The sequence below is a fragment of the Triturus cristatus genome, chromosome 1_2 (assembly GCF_964204655.1).
Source record: "Triturus cristatus chromosome 1_2, aTriCri1.1, whole genome shotgun sequence".
Classification (NCBI taxonomy): domain Eukaryota; kingdom Metazoa; phylum Chordata; class Amphibia; order Caudata; family Salamandridae; genus Triturus; species Triturus cristatus.
Genome location: NC_140580.1, coordinates 842,320,182 through 842,337,314, shown reverse-complemented (window position 1 = coordinate 842,337,314; position 17,133 = coordinate 842,320,182). Strand labels below are relative to the sequence as shown.

Sequence of the window (17,133 nt, the reverse complement as noted above, 5' to 3'; positions counted from 1 at the left end):
CGGATTAGCCATTTGCTCGGTCTGGGTGATACAGAGTTGTCCAGGCTTGCTTAAATGCTTTGGGACTGGCCCTCTGCTGCTTTAGGGCTGCTCTCCGGCTAATTCATGGCTGACTGACTGCAGGTGTTTTCACACTGCTCCTTATTAGCATCTAAGAAAAAAAACATGTTTCTTAAAGCTGGATTTTCCCAAGAAACATTCTGTACTGCAGCTCCCCACCCCCATTTGGCAACTTAAAGAAACACTGACCCCATTTAAGAACCTTATCTTTGAAGGCTAGGTTTGCTTTACTGGGCTGCATAAAGATAGCCAATCTCTGCTGAATATCACAAAACATCAGGCAAGTGGTTTCCTTAAACTATAATACAGGTTCAACTACAATACTAACTTAGAGGGCTACACAGTTACAGGAACAATACCTTAGCGACATGTGGAAGTTAAGCCTCCTTACGAGTGGAGAGCAGAGTGCGTACAATTTTACAATGACTTCATTTGGAGAGTGTCATCTGCCTTGGAATTTTCATTTTGCCACCTCTTCCCCCCCCCCGCCACCTCCCCCCCAATTAGGAAAATGTGTCTTACAGCTTTCAGGCGGCTACCGACCTCAGCAACGTTTTCTCACCCTTCAAAAAAAATTATTCTCCTTCATTGACTTCGATGGAACACACCCCTAAAAATACCCTCCTGCGCCATCTTTGAAGACTCAAATGAATTGTGAAGTATGAATGTAGTGCCAATCTTCACGAGGTGACCTATGATTGGCCCGTTGGGAAGCAGCCGGCTGGGCCACACTTCCTCCATGAAGGGTCATTCACCTCATCTCTATATGGAGCAGACCACTTCTGTGTGACTGGAGGACTTGACAATCACAAGCTCCAAGCACAATGGACTCATCCCTTCTTGGAAGCCGGAAAGAAGTCAGGGGAGAGACTGCAACCAGAAAAGAAGAGAAAGCTGTAGTTGGGCAGCAATTATTCCTTTTTGGAACAGCCAATAATGTTGATGCTGATTCCTTTATTATTTGGATGGGAGGGTCTGGCCAAAACCTGCACATCAGTTTTTAGCTTAAACCGAGCATAGCCTTGGCAGTGAACAGTAATCAGCTCTCGTATGGGAGATTATTGAACTATGGCCGGCTCCCTACAGGTAGACTACTTAAGCGAAAGAAGAGGATCACCATAAACACACAACATGGAGACAGCAGTTGCATTCAATGCATACCATATGAAACATGAGCACTGGGAGTAAGGCTTCTGGGCTCATGATACTCCATCACTAACATGGAGGATATCCCGTTAGCTCTACTACAAATTCCTTATAGCGTATAGTATTTGTAATACGGCAGACACAATATCTGCCAAATTTTGATGGAATTTTAAGTCCATCAGACTCTGAATGAGGTCCTAGTTGCAGTTTTGTAAAGCCACTGGACCCTATTTTCAGGGCCCCACGCTGCAATCAACCGCATTGTTTGTGGTGTAGGGTAGGGACGTGGGGAAGATACAGCACCTCTATTCAGTCAGCCTAGATTAAATTCACCTTTGTCTAAAATTGTGCGTCAAACATCTTGCAGCCATCTCTCTCTCAACATTCCCCCTCTCCTGTGTCTAGTGATCATACCCTCCAGTCTCTGTTTATTTAAGCGTTCCTTCCTTGACCCTCTTGTTTATCCCTTTTCTGTGGTACTCTGTCTCTTCTGGGCCCTCTTTCCACCCAGTCAATCATTTTCATCTGTCAAATTTTCACATTCAAATGAACTTTATTGGCACGAGTTAGATCAGTGTTGCCAAAGCTAACACACAGCATCTAACCAATATACAAAACCACGAGGTTTGAACATTTCTATTTTTCTGTTTTCATACAAAGCTTTGAACATTGATTTAGTGCGGTAGGCATTTGTGTCCTTAGATTTCATGTCTAACCCGATGGCAGGATGTCACCTATCTGGCAGCAGCTTCTGCCATCTGGCTGTGTTTTCTCAGGATGACAACCTGTGTGTTTTATTTACGTTTTCTCAGGAAATCTTCGTCCTTCCCAGTCACCTCTCGAAACTATGGACATTATTTAGAGTTTAGCGGATGGCATATTCCTTGAAAACTCGACAGCTATCACTTCTGTAGTGTGACAACTGCCACTGTCATATAACGCTTTTGTGATATGGCTGACTCAACATCCACCTCGTTTCTGACAGAGTATCCCATCTTCCAAACTCTTAATAAGGCCTAATGTTTATTTGATACCCATACACCATCTATAGTACAGGAGATAATGTGTTTCAGATTATATTTTTCCATCCTCACAAAGGATGCAGATCCTGGCCTCTGTGTTTCCATTTCCATTTCTGTCGACCTGTTTCTACCTACAGTTTATAGTTTATGATCCTGTACAAGGTGAGTGTGTCTGTGTGTTGTGCCCTGGCAGGGGTGAGTTCGTATGCTGGGCTGTAGTTCCTGCGAAGGGATGTATACCAGTTTGAATGTTCTCTAGCTGCTCTTTCCAGTAAGAGATATAATTACTTTTTAAGACTTGCTCTAGTTTCTTGCGTCTGGCATCCATTTACGATTTATTAACTCCTCCTCTTTCCTCCGCCTGTCCATTTTATTTCTCTGCTTATTTCTCTGTCTAATTTACTCGCCCTGCCACTCCATCCTCCTCTCGCCATGCCACGTTTTCCTTGCCCCCCCCCCTAGCATTCATTGTCTACAGTTGGCATTCTTCCTGCAAATTGCTTGCTCCTTTTCCTAACTTCAACAAACAAGTGAATTCGAGCTGAAGAAAAAACACGAAGAACAAAAGGGTATCTTGAGATCCATTCATCATCACTGGTGGAGGGAAGGGTTGGGATAGGGTGGAGAGGGCTGGATATCAGGGTCTGCTTTATGTGATCCATGCCATCACTCATATTTGCTCTCCTTTCCTCTCCTGCTCCTCATTTGGTGCATCAAACTAATCCTTATAGCTGAAAACAGTCTCACAGCCCAAGGCTTCTGAATGAAAATCCAGTCCAGGCAGAGTCGACAATCCAGTGCCTAATGAACTCATCACAGAGAAGAAACGCTGCCAGCTTTGTGACACAGTACAGTCAGTGGTTAATTTGTAAAATGAAAATAAGTGCTCTCGTCAGGCGGCAGCTTGCACAAACCCATTTCTCCTGTTTGACCCCCTAAAACAGAACAAACTATCAACCATGGAAGATGGAGGCTTAATGGCTCGAGCTGCCGGCTTCAGAGCTGGTAAACAGGGTTCGAATCTTGGCGTCAGCTCAACACCCTGTGATTCTGGGCAAATTACTTAATGTGCCTACCATAAATGAATGTGTCCTTAACTGTTGCTCATGTTAAGCACTGGTGTTGATGAGTAAGTGCGGGTGCTGAGCACCAGAAACCACCGGCTCAAATTAAGCACTGAGTACAGTTTTAAAGAACTACCAGTCCACACCACCAACAACCTGCAAACATAACTCAAAGTTATGGACCAGGTAACTGCTTTCTAAATGTTTGAAGTCAGCTACAGCCCTATCCCTCGGCCGTGGCACTTATAAATGTGTTATTGATCACATTTGGGGTCAATATTGGAAGATCTTTTGCTAGAGCCTTGGACAGAGGAGGACTGTGAGCATGATTTATAATTTGATGGACGGACTACATTCTGCCGGGGTAGAGAAGGACATGACCCCAGCCACCCTGATATATCACTGTCTGCGAAATTTAGAGATGACCGCCGGACCATTAGTCATCTTTTGTTCATTGAAAGGAACCACTATCACTGTCACTGCGATGCCTTTTAATGTACAAAATTGTTGGTGTATGGCTGCCGTTAATTTTTTAAAGGCCTCCACCAAACGTTTTCAATTTTTCTACAAACTGCCAAAGCAGGAGTTTGTTTCGGAAAAATATGCAATTATGTAGCAGATACAGTAAATCCATCAATATGGTTTAAACACTGCAGCTACAGAATAGCCTAAATTCACTGACCCTCACTATTTCTGATTGTTTTATTCACAATTTAAGTTAAACAAAGAATATTGGGGCAGATGTATCAAGCCTTTTACCATTCGCAATCCCGTTTGCGAACGGTCAAAAGCCTTTTGGAATGTATCATCTCAAAAGGCATTCGCAAAATAGGGACTCGCAATTTTTGCGAGTACTTAGTTTGCAAATGCATTTAAGGAATCGCAAATTGCGATTCTTTAAATGCAGTTTTGGAAGCACCCAAAATTTGCAATCTGGCCTTAAGGAATCGCAAATTACCACCAACTTCAAGTTGGTGGTAATTGGCGATTTCCTAGAAAAATACTCTTTTTGCATTTTTCTAAGTGTCATATGGCGCACATACTCCACATGTGCACACATGCATATTTCAGGGGTGCAACAGGGTGTCCTTTTGGGGCCCTTGTACCCCTAAAATTGCATGCGCAATTTGCAAGTACCTATTGGGTACTTGCAGACTGTGCATGCAATCCCCATTCATTTCTATGGGCCTCTTGGCCCACAGAAATGAATGGGAAGCCATTCCTTATTTGTGACTCGCAATTTGCGAGTCGCTAATAAGGAATGCGTAGGAATCGTAATCTTATTTGCGAAACCTACATACATTGCATTTTGCTAGTCCTTAATAGCGAATTGGTAAAATTTGCTATTAAGGTCTTTCAAAATACAATGTTGATACATCTGCCCCATTGATTCTAATTCCAATCAGTGCCCATTGTTAACTACATTTGAAGAAAACCGATTCCTCAAGCTGTTCCCCCCAATTTAAAAAAATCATCTCTCTTTCTAGTGCTCGAAAAAGGGCAGATACATGAACTCGGCTGGGATGCAGAAAGTTCAGTCTTCCCACAGATGAAGTCTGTAAAACATCTCTGTGGCTGTCCAACAGAAACTTGATCGTCAGTTGCTTGAGTGACCAGCTCTGTTGGCAAGATATTATGGCCACAAGAACCTCAGTCGACAAATCTCCCAGGGAGGCAGAGGGTCGTCTTCCCTCATCATGGACAGCTTAGCTTCTCTTTCTCGGGCTGACACAGCACCAAAGGTTCTCCCTATCCCAAGGCTTAAAAGCCATGTCTTAAAGGAGACCATGTTTGGGGTAAACTCCTGCTCTACCCTGGTGTTATGGTCTCTTCAATGTCCAGACAAAGGACAAGGCCTTTAGCATGGAATGTAAGAATGTATCTTACTTTGGGAGCAGAAGTGGGAAGCACCGGGCAACCAAAGTACTAGATTGGTTCTAAATTCAGAACCTTCCTCAAGTCATAATGAAGTGAATGTGCCACATTTTTGTGGATTCAACCGTAGTTCAACTGAAAGGTCAGATACGCTTGAACCGGTCTTGTTCAAACTATGTATCCGTGTCAGACAGCTGCTATCAGGTGGATCAGGTTGCCAGGAGACAGACAGCAATACACGTAGAAGTAGAAGGGTGAGTTTCACTGAGCCAACCAAGGTGAAACCTATTCTTTCAACCGGATTGATGGAGATTCCACCATTACCTTCAATATTAGGCGTGAACCCTGAACGACAGAGCATGAAGGTTGCCTTGTCGATCATGGACAAGCGATAGAGTGCAGGGTAAAACGATTCCCCCTACCCCCCTACACCTAAAACCGACTCCTACCCCTAAAAACACCCTCTCCCAACCTGGCCCCAGCCTCACTTACCTATCCACATCTGGAGCTTCCTGTTCCTATGCTTCTCCCCGCCCATCTGAATACTAGACCAATATCTGCCTTAACCATTCATATGCGTGGTTAAGGCAGATGCGTGGTTCAGGCTAGTGATGTGCAGCTTGCGGGGAAACAGCATGCGTGGCTCAGCCCATGTTGTAAAGGCCGTTTTCCGGGGAAAACACCATCTTGTACAGCCATGAACACTGTGTCTCTTATGAACACCTCCCACTCAGGTCGAGGAGAGATAGACTGAAACACAAACATGCAGGTGTTATATAGCACTCTTTCACACTCTTGGCACTGAGAAACAGGAAGGCGCAGGACATATCTCTTCTGGCTGATGTTACATAGCAAATAAGAGGGCTTTTAGTTCTTTTCCCCCTGAAATCAATGTGTGAGAAATTTGATTTTAGGGAAAGATCGAGATTGTTCCACAATTGAGTTGCAAAGATAACAAGCATTTGCAATGCAATCGGTCTCGCATTAGTTAAATGGATAGCTATTGGCTTTGCAAATGGAAAAAAATGTGGCGCCTGCCTGTCTTTATTTTATTTATTGACTTTTGTAGCAATGGCAGCATGATGCGCTTTAGATTTACATGTTTAAAGCTAAAGCACAGCGTGCCGCCATTGCTACAAAAGTCAACAAATGGAAAAAAAATTGCAGCTGACATATTTTTATTCTATTTATTTACTATTGTAGAGTCGCAGCACGCCGCGCTTTAGCTTAATATGTGTAAAAGTAAAGCACGGTATGCCACGTTTGCTATAAAAGTAAATAAATTGAAAAGAAATTAGGGGTCCGCCCACCTTTGTATTTCTATTTATTGATTTTTGTAGCAATGGCAGCACACCACCCTTTAGACGTTTAAAGCTAAAGCATGGCATGCCGCCATTGCCACAAAAATCAATAAATTAAAAAAAAAGTTGTGTGGCGAAAACCAGGAAGGAGGGCAGCAATAATGGGAGGAAGGGGGTGCATCTGCGAGCGAGGGGTAACAGATGGCCAGAGATAGCCAACCAAAATAAACAATTGGTGATGTCCCTATGGTAGACAACCAAGCACCCAAGGCAGGACAGATGGACAATATTCAGCAACCACAGTAAAGTAATTTCCAAAAGGCAGGCCAACTAACCAACCAGAAGCTCTGGGCAGAGCTTGAAGCTTAAAGCCCATATTCTGAATACACATGTCTCGAAGAGACAGCGCAGGCGCTGCCTAGGCAAGACCTAAAAATGGACCGGATCAGAGTAAACCTAAAGCAGGAGATAGCTGGTGTTACCACCACACCAATCTGGCGCAGTGAAGTGCTGTTTGGTGTACAGCTTCATTGATATTGAGATTTACTGGTCTGTGAGGCGTAATGTCTAATAGTATGCACAGTGGACCAGCTGGGTGGGTTTTGCAACAACACTGTTAAGTGTTTTGGTTCCTTCTGCAGTGACAAAGAATTTGTGTATTCAGATGGCAGATACAGCACTCAAACGTGCTTGGGTTATTTATTTTCACCAAATGCTAAAATTCTTCCTCTTCTGTAATGGAGGTTAGGCCAGAACCAGAGTAAGGGATATGCTGCTCTTTGATCATTACATTTAAAGATGCTCTGGTGTCTATTGATACATTACCCAGTAATGCATTGCTTCTGCTATACAGCTCTAGACTTTAGAGTGACAAGTGTCATGGGCTGGTGGTCAATGATCGGCACCATCAGCATGTCCGTTTTGTACGATTCACAGATCTGACACTGCACTCCGTTAGAGAGAAGAGGTCTGATATTGCAACCTATAGATCTGTAATAGAGTACTGTATGTCACTGCTTCAAGCCCAACAGAAGGTTATATGTCACACCGACAGCCAGGCAGGGCGGAATTGTGGCTACCAAACACAGTGTAACACACAGCCTGCCACATTGTGAGAAATGCAACAGGAAAGTGGCGAGCAGATGATTTGGGTCGGCAGGAGAGACGAGGAAGCCGATAGAAAGTATGTATTAAAAAAAACATTTAGAATGCTGCTGTTGTGTGTATATATGTGTGTGTGCGTCTGCCTGTGTCTGTGTGGGGTGTACCCAATCTTGGAATGATACTAGCTCTGGCATAATGGTTGTAACCTTGGTGTATTGTGAGCATTATGAGAATTATGGAGCAAAGCTATGATAAAAGGCTAGCCCTGGCATGATGGTGGTAATGCTTGGCATAGTCTGGACACGTGTGGCACGATGGTGCACACACCTGGTAAAATACTGGCCCTGACACAATGGTCATTATTCTTAGCATATTGGTGCCATCCAGAGGAGGATGATCCCACTGCCTACCCTTGTAAAAGTGCTGAGCCTGGCATAACTGTGATAATCCTTGACATATTGAAGGGAGACCATAAGACTTTTTGGAAATTGCTATCCGTTAACCCTTCCAATGCTAACCATCTAGAATTAGCAATAAAACCTGAAACATGGGTCTCATCCTTCAGTTGCTTGTATAACGGCAACCAGAGCAAAACAACCTAGCAAGATCTTTTTCAGGGGAAAATAGTGCCTATGCGGGAATCATAACCTACGTAGGTAGCAGTAAATCTGCTGCAACAAAAGTTCACCTCCGTTTTACCCTAGCTGAAACCTATCGAACAGTAAACAAATGAAAAAAGAGAAGGCGCCAGGAATGGATGGCATACCGGGTGACCTTTTTACTGTCTCAACCAGATATCTAGAACCCGTATTTGAATGCTATATCTAACAGCATCCTAAAAGGTAACTCAATACCCCCAACATGGCATGGAGCGATTATCATACCAAGTTACAAAAAGGGAGAAAGAACCGATCCCTCTAATTATAGGCCCATAAGCTTGCTAGATAAAACACAGAAAATCTTCTGCAGGCAGGTGCTGTTCAAACTTAATGAATGGATAGATCAGAATAATATCCTAGAGGAGTCGCAAGCAGGGTTCAGATCAAAGCTTAGCACACTGGACCTGGTCCTCCGCTTCAAGGTTTTAACTTAGAAATATATCACTTTTGCTTTCATCGATCTAAGAGCGGCTTTTGACCTGGTCCCAAAGGAAACTCTATGGGACGTTTTGAATGGGTATAGTATCCCCCCAGATCTGCTAAGATTACTGAAAGTCCTACACACAAACACGTATGCAAAGGTCAGGTGGAATAACGCAGGGGACTTGATGGATAGGTTCGAGATCAAGCAAGGGGTAAGACAAGGGTGCGTCCTTGCCCCCATGCTCTTTAGCCTATACATTAATGAAGCAGTAAGCAAATTGATGGATTGTAAACATGATGCCCCCAAAATAGCAGGTGTGTCTACTCTCATTATGATGTTTGCGGACGACACCCTGCTAATTTTGCGAACACCAATGGGGCTGCAAGCAGAATCAAACGCTTTTGTTACCTTCTGTGAGGAAAGAGGCTTAAAATTAAATTGCACAAATTCCAAAGTTATGACCATAAATCCTCACAAAAAGTATAGTGGAAAGGAGACCATGAAGGGGGCCCGTCTCAAAAAAGTTCTGTACTTCGATTGCCTGGGTGTCAGGCTAACTGACGGTCAGACATGGGGCCCTCAGCTAGGAAAAAGTAAAGCTATCCTTCAAATGAAAAGCTCTGCTATAGGGAGAAAATAAAGGGCTACCTCGGGAGGTGCTCTGTCCCTGTTCATCACTGTATATGGAGCCTCAGCTGTAACATCTGCGATATATGGAGCCAAGATATGGGGCTACGCTACAGCAGAGACTCTGACAAAGACTGAAAACAAATTTATAAGGGGTCTCTTTGAACTCCCCCAAGTTCCCCTATCACCCCACTGAGACTTGGTTTAGCCCTCAACCCAATACATCTAACAATTTTTGGCAAACCCTTGCTACACTGGATCAAACTTTGGTCCACCAAAGAAGTAGTAGCTTACAGGGACTGTGTAAAAGAACTTCTGGCTCTTGACAGAGATCAGATTACCCCCAGGTTGAAGGCTGTAAAAGATATATCTCACAGAATAGGAATATGTCAATATGGGCCTCTCCGGAGCTGATTACCAAAAGTGATGCACAGAAAGCAAAAAATCAGGACAGTAGTTTAACTGGACAGTTCCTGAACCATAAGTGTGCACAAAGCTTCGAGCCATACATGGACCGAATGCACCCCTTTCGCTCTAAATGTTTATAAGTGCAATTAAGGTGTGGCGTACTTCCCCTGAGAATCCACACCTCGAATTAGGATAAGGCACCCTCAAAATCTAAATATTGCCCAAATTGCCCCAACATTGTGGAATCAGTAGAGCACTTTATGCAATCTGTCCCCTATACAAAAATGCGCGCACAAAAGGGTTGATAGCGACACTAAAATCTATGGGAGTGAGACACTGCCGGGAAGCAGTAAGGGTTCTCAAGAGCGATACCATGGAATTACTAGCCTTTGTAGTATCGCGCTACCTGTTCTGTGCCTGGAATCAGAGAAAGAAGGCTCTAGATAGCTGCCAACACTGATAGCCAACTTGCAGAAAAAGTCCGAGTAGGCCCACTTAGTGTCTTTCCTTCTTCCCTTCTTTTATCCTCTTTTAATATAGATATTGGGCATTGTGTATTCGGTATGGTTTTTACTGTTTGAACTAAACAACTATGAAGTCTTTTATTCACATATGAACTTTTTTATGATGGTTACTTGTGAAAGAGGTTAATTCAGTTCGTTTTAGGGAAAGTATATACTGCGTATAGTAGTGATAAGAATTCTAATCAATTAACTGACATCAATTTTAATGTATTATTGTTTTTTAATACATTGCGAAAAGGAAGTCTGTTTTATGTTTTATTGATATTGAGTTTTATGTTTGTAAGATTTTTATGGCTTGATAGCCAAAATAAAAGATGTACTACTACTATTGAAGGCATCGGCAAAATGATGGTCCCCAACCTAGATTCAGCCGGCTGACATAATAGTGATAATGTCTAGGATAATGTGGGCACATATTATTTGGAGATTTCCCTCCCACCCCCAGAAAAATGTAATTCCTTACATTCTCATAAATGCATGCATTTACATAAACTTTCGAAATTTAGTTTGAAAGCAAAATATTAGAATTGCTAAATACATATTTTAGGCAGCTTTTCAAGTGACAGTCAGTACAATAGTCTGTAAGATTGGTGCAACCCCTATGCAATCTCAGCCAGTTAGGTCTCCATAATCCGAGTATAATTTGTCAATCTCTGCTGTGTACTGTTCCAGATAGCAAGATTCCCTATTTTTTTTTCCCACTCTCCTCCTTCAACGGATAGGCTCTTTTTGACCACACGATCAGGCTACTGGTAAATCGAGGCATTGGAGGACAATGTTCAACCAAATTATGCATCAACAAAAGGGAAATCATGCAGCATTACGTGGCCCCTTCTATGACAGTATTATTTTGCAGATTTAACAAGTGGTACCAATGTAGCCTCAGAATGCAGTAATCAGCAACTAGACGGTGACTAGTCAACCTTTGCAAAGGGTCTGGCACAAAACAGCACCACATATGGTATTTTATTTTTAAATAACTTTCCATTTGTTAGACCTATTTTTGGTTGAAATCTGCATATTATGCAGCAGATGGTGGACTGTGTGCCGATTACAATAACTGCACAATTAGCTGCAAAACGACACATCTACAGACTCAAAAATGACAGTGACCATACATGTCATTGTGATTAAACCTGTCAGGGGCAAGGTAGAAAAACGAAAGGAAGTAAATAAAGTAAAAGCAAAGTGTAGAAGTAAGCTTTGCAAATGTTAGGCCAGGTGAAACTGCAATTTCTGAACTTCCTGATTTATCCATTTTTCGCAATATGGAGCTGCATCAAACAGCAGCTACCGGGGCCCCACCCCATTGGGAAACAAGCATTTGCAATGCAATAGGTCTCGCATTTATGAGAGTTTGAGCTATCGGCATTGTAAATGACCATGCCTTTTATTTATGTGTTGTTTTTAAAACAGATAAATACAAGACATTGTCATTTACAATGCAGATAGCTTAAACTCGAGATTGCAAATGCGTTGTGCGCCTGTGATATAAAGATTTTTTTTTTTAAAAAGCATTAGGAGAGAGCGTGTCCTCCCTGCAACAGAAGGCAGGATTAAGCTATTTGAGAAAATAGTGTTCAGAGGCTGTAATTAAAGCCTACCAAGTACCAACACAGGTAACAGGGGGTGTCCCCATGGGAGGTTACAAAATAAGACAAGGAGGTACTATGGAGGGACTACTAAGCCTATTGACCAATGAAAAAAAACAGCTTTGTTGAAAATGACACAAGCCAATGAAAAATATGGGCGGAGAGTGGGCGGAGCTTCAAGTCCATACCTGAATACAGTATGTCTCGCAGAGCAGCGCATGCGCTGCCCAAGCTTAACCTAAAAAACAAGACCACCATGAGGTTGGAGGAGAAAAGAGTGAAAAGAAGGTGCGGAGGAGCAGGATTTTCAGGGTAGGGGAAAAATCACTGCGAGAGGAAGCAGGTACATTAACTCTCACTGCGCTGCCAAGTATACCACATCTTGTGTTACTGGAACACATTTTGAATAAATATCGAGCATTTATCATGCAAATCAGCTGAACTGCTCAGCTCAGCTGCGAGATAGCATTTCCACTCAGCGTTAGAACTCATTTTATTCACACTCGCAGGAGCATTTATCTTCATATATGGAAGTCACTGTCTCTTTCTTTCATAGCGTTGCAGGGCTACAGTGATGTGAACCGGGTGTACAGTACCAGATGAAAGGCGAAGCTTAATTATCTCTTTGCCACTTGCACCCAGTTCTACATGTGGTGGAGGTGGACTGCTGTTTAGATGTTCATAAACATCCTCTACAAAAAGCTGACAAACCCACTGCAGAGCACTTTCTGTCAGGCTCCTGGGTATCAATACAGTGTGACATCTGTGTGAACTTCGGTTTCATTCATGCTTCACTTGAGACTCAAGTGACTTCCAAGGAAGGAGCTCCTCTAGGCAACACGCTTGGATGTCTAGAGAGACCATAGCATAAGAGTTCAGCTTAGCTGAGTTTTACACAAAAGCCACTGCAGTGAACATGTACTTCTCTCCCAGCACCAGTGCTATGTGGAATGTGTATTCCGAGAAGCGTCAAAGCAAGAAATAAGTAGGCGACAAAGGTTGGGCCCAATTGTCAGTATCTTTATATGCTAGCAATAGAAGATGGCTCAAAAACTAACTGATGCCCTGTTTTGCCAATAAAATATCCTGACCACGTCAGTCTAAATGAATTCAACACGCTTTTGACATTCATGTGGGTCTATTTCAACTTGTGCTTTCTTGGCTGGCTCTAAAAGGCTTTCTGCTGTTTTTACTTGACTCGCAATGTTTTCCCTAGCATGTCTGCCAAGCAGCTACATTATTTTGTGCTGATTCTGCCCTTATAACCAGCACACTGCAATCTGCTCTTAAGCATCATTTTGTCGCTGCATCCAAGCCAGGGGTTTCTTTGCATCTTATACTTTTAGGTCTTTTTATCTCATTATCAACACATACTTTAGCTTAGTGTAAGTTAAATGTGTTCTCAAATGACTTCCAAACCTGGAGTACGAGTGACTATACATTAAATGTAAATATTATCTTTTCATAACTTGCATATCGTTTATTCTACTGGCACGAACAATTACAGAACACGTGGGTTAGAAATTAGAAGTAGGTTAGCGACCTAAAATAAGCACCTTAAGAGATTTGCAGCAGTTTTAGGCTGTTTTTAGACTACTGCAGTAGTAGACGGAAGAAATGTATGGAATTTCTTTCAGCAGACGGATGCAACTGATTTTTGTTACAGCAATGAGGTGTCACAAAGTGTCACACAAACATTGAAATGCAACACAAAAGCATACTAAAACATGGCGAATGTCCACGTTAGCAAATTAAAACTTGTCAGCTCACTATCAGTTTTTGGTAGGGTCCACAAGAGACTTTCGCCTACACAAAAGCTGTATGGTGGGCGAGACCTGTAAAGGACATTATAACACTGATTGTAAAAAATAAGCTTTTAGTAGACTGTCTATACCCGCAGCCCTCGCATTCCTTACTGTCACCGCACGGCTGCAGTTGCTTGAATCATCAGTGGGAATAGATCTCAGGCGAAGAACCGAATGAACTCCAACTCTGCTTTAGAATATTATTCGACGCAACTACACTAAAGAGGAACTACACTAAAGAGGAAAGCTTGATTCAAACTCTGCTGCTTCAAACAAGGCTTGATAAGCACGGAGGCAGAACGAGATTCCAGGCACATAGGCTTTCTCAAAGAGAGGCGTGACCTGTACAAAAATGCGTCTCAAACTGAGGCTTGAAGCGCTGGCACTCAGCTTCCGGTCAGGGAGAAGTAAAGTCTTTAAACTGTGAATTTGGTCCCTTAATGCAATATATGGTACCGAGATTTGGCTACAATTAAGTGAAATTGTGCATGGCGCCCTGAAATAAAAAACAAGAAGTGGCCGCCATTGCTGATCGGCAGTGTCCCCCGAGTGGTGTGTGGGGCTGCATATAACATAAGTGGCCGCCACTGCTGAAACGGTGCCAAGCTGCTTTATAAAAAAAAAACATGAATATTGAAAATCCAAGCAGGGAGCCAGGGGGGAACGCCACAACAAAGTGCTGCTTTAAAGAGGTAGTGCTGTGTGTGGCTGGATATAAACAATGTGGCCACCATTGCTATGCGCTCAGACAGCATGTCGTGCCTGCTTCAGCAAGACATTAATTAAGTAAATAGTTCTCACTAACTGCTAATGAAAGGTAGAGAGTAAGGACACATGTAAGAGGGACTGCAATCATGAGAGGTAACAACAGTAGAGAGGGAATTACTAAGGAGGGATTACTAAGCCTATTGACAAATCAAAAGCCATGATTTACAAAGGACAGGAAAAGGAGCCAATTGTAAAGATTGGCTGAAAATGGGCGGAGCTTAAAGTCTATACCAGAATACAGCATGTCTCAAAGAGACAGCACGCGCTGCCTAGGCGAGACCTACAAAATAATAATTGCCATAGGTTGATCTATGGGAATGAGGTACCGTTATATGCTGATAGAGAGCTGAATGAAGTGTTAGTTTAGGAGAACGAGGCAGTACCATACAAACTTTTATGTATAATGCATAAAAGCTTTAAACTTTACTCTTGATTCAACATGGAGGTAGAGAAGCTGCTGCACCACAGGAAATGCCCTTGCAAACTGAGGTGAAAAATTGGCAACCCTTGCAGCTTGACTTTGGGAAACTGGTACGCGATGACTCAAGGGTTTAACGATGCCCAAGAGTGATGGCATTACAATAGCCTAAATGCGATCCCCCATGAGGATAGGCACAGACAGCTACTGTAGGAGACTGGGCAGAACTTTACTTGTGAGAGCCATAAGTTATCTCCCCTCAAGGGTTGAAGGTAAAGAGACATATACCCCAAAGCTACAATTTCTGACACCACCACCAAGCACCTCAAAGTTTGGCAAATGATGCAATAGCCAGACCCACTATGGGTGACAGAAGTCACTATGTGTACTATTGTCATTGAACTAGGGCCTGTCGCCAAACATCCCCTGTTGAATGGCTGAATATCTCCAGTGGCTTCACATAGATATAAACCTGGGCAGAAAAAAAAATGCAGGTGATGCAGTTTTACAAAGTCACACAGAGGTCCCCTGTAACCAAACAGGACTAGTGTGCCTGTTTTTAATAAACACAATAATTATGTCTGAACAGTATTCTGATTTTGTGGCAGTAATAAATCTGTGTTCAATTGAGAGGGGCCAGGATAGGAAAGGTGACAGTGAATAGATGGTTTCAGAACTGAGGGTGATGACCTGGGAGACATTATTGTCAGGAGCAGCATTTGCATCTATATAGACCAGATGGAGTGACAAAAGGGTAATTCATGTAAGATAGACATTTTCCTCGCCATACCCAGTCAACTGTTTTGGGGGCAGTTTCCAAGCTCTTGAAGATCCAGGGAGTAAATATGTTCTTTTCAAGTTAGCTGTCATCTTGCTAACATGCGTCCTCTTTCTGGCTAACCGATGAAGGCACTTAGGTAGATGGAAAGCCAACAAAGGCCGTCACTATGAGAAAAAACTGATAAGACAATCACGCCCCCTACTCACTATAAGGGGACACAGCAGCATTCAGTGTTACTCCACTGAAGGGCAGAGAGCAATGAACCTGGATGCAGAGAACTGCTGCTCACCACAAATTTCAAATTATCTTGTTCCTGAGACCTTAAAACACAAAAAGGTCACAGTTATTTTTTTCTGGATTTTATGTAAAATCAGTGGGCTGTTCCGGAACAGTTGGATGTGAAGTATTAAGGCGCTGCTTGCTTGTAAACCAGAAAGGGCCAGATTAGATAAACGTGGTGGTCAGATGAGAGAGAATGAAGAAAAAGCCTTGTGAATGCAATTATTTTACGCAAAATGCTGGTACTACAGTGTCCACCTCATTACAAGTCATCACTCCTTCCTGTAATGAAATGTTCACCTATGAATCATAGTTATTAGGTCTGATATAATAATCTGTTCAATTAAAGGAATTCAGGGCTAGGCTACTGCACCCAGAATGCATTAGGCAGGCACACAAAAGCCCAAGACTGGTACTGTGTCTCTAATGACATGGAATCAGCAGGGGTGTAATGGAGGCCTCTGTAGCCCCTGCGGCACAGAGGGGCTCCCAAACCATTAGGTCCCCAACCCTTCAAGAGGCCCCTTACTCAGTTCGAAGTAAGTGAATATCTATGAAATTATCGTGACTCAAGGCCCATTCATCACATTCTGCAGGGGTGCACATCATTTTGTGTCTCGCCACTGGGTGTTGGGTGCTCACCTTGGCTACTGCATTAGTCAATGGACAGAAAAGTGGGAGCATAAGGGGCAAGGCAAAGGCAGTGGCAGGAGAGAGAATGAGGTGGTGATTGACAGAAGTACAGTTGCGGAGGGTAAGCGATAGAAATGAGGAAGCAATGCGGTGTGGCCTACCTATGCCCTTGTCCCTTTAAGCGTGATTTGTTTTATGGATTCTCGTGGCAGCAGCGGGCGGCACTGTTCGCATGTAAGAAGGCGGGGGGGTAAAAAGCAGGAGGTAGGGGGGAGGAAGCAGGAGGGGGGAGGACACAGGGAAAGCGGCTGTAAAAAAAAACGTACCTGTTTGACACTTTCATCCATAGTCCTTCCCTCGCTTGGCCACAGGAAGCACACCCAGGCTCCCAGTCAGTCAATCCCAACATTGTGATTGGTCTGAGCGCCGTGTTTCAGCGCTCAGACGCTGAGTCCAGTCAGCTCAGACGCTGAGTGGAGGCCTGGGCATGTTCTCCGTGTAGGCTGTAATGCAGCCTGCATGGAGAACTTGCAAAGTGTGCAAGACTGTTTTGGGTGGCCGAGAGGGCCGTCCAAGCTGTCACTGTGCTCTTTTGGAGGGTGCTACCACTTCTCCCCTGCCCCCACCCCTCAGGCAAAGCTGT

General features: G+C 43.3%; 1 protein-coding gene across 3 annotated transcripts in view; it reads right to left on the bottom strand.

The window, feature by feature from the left end:
• Positions 1 to 17,133, bottom strand: part of ALPL (alkaline phosphatase, biomineralization associated) — a 312,269-nt gene that overhangs the window by 61,019 nt on the left and 234,117 nt on the right. The window lies entirely within an intron of this gene.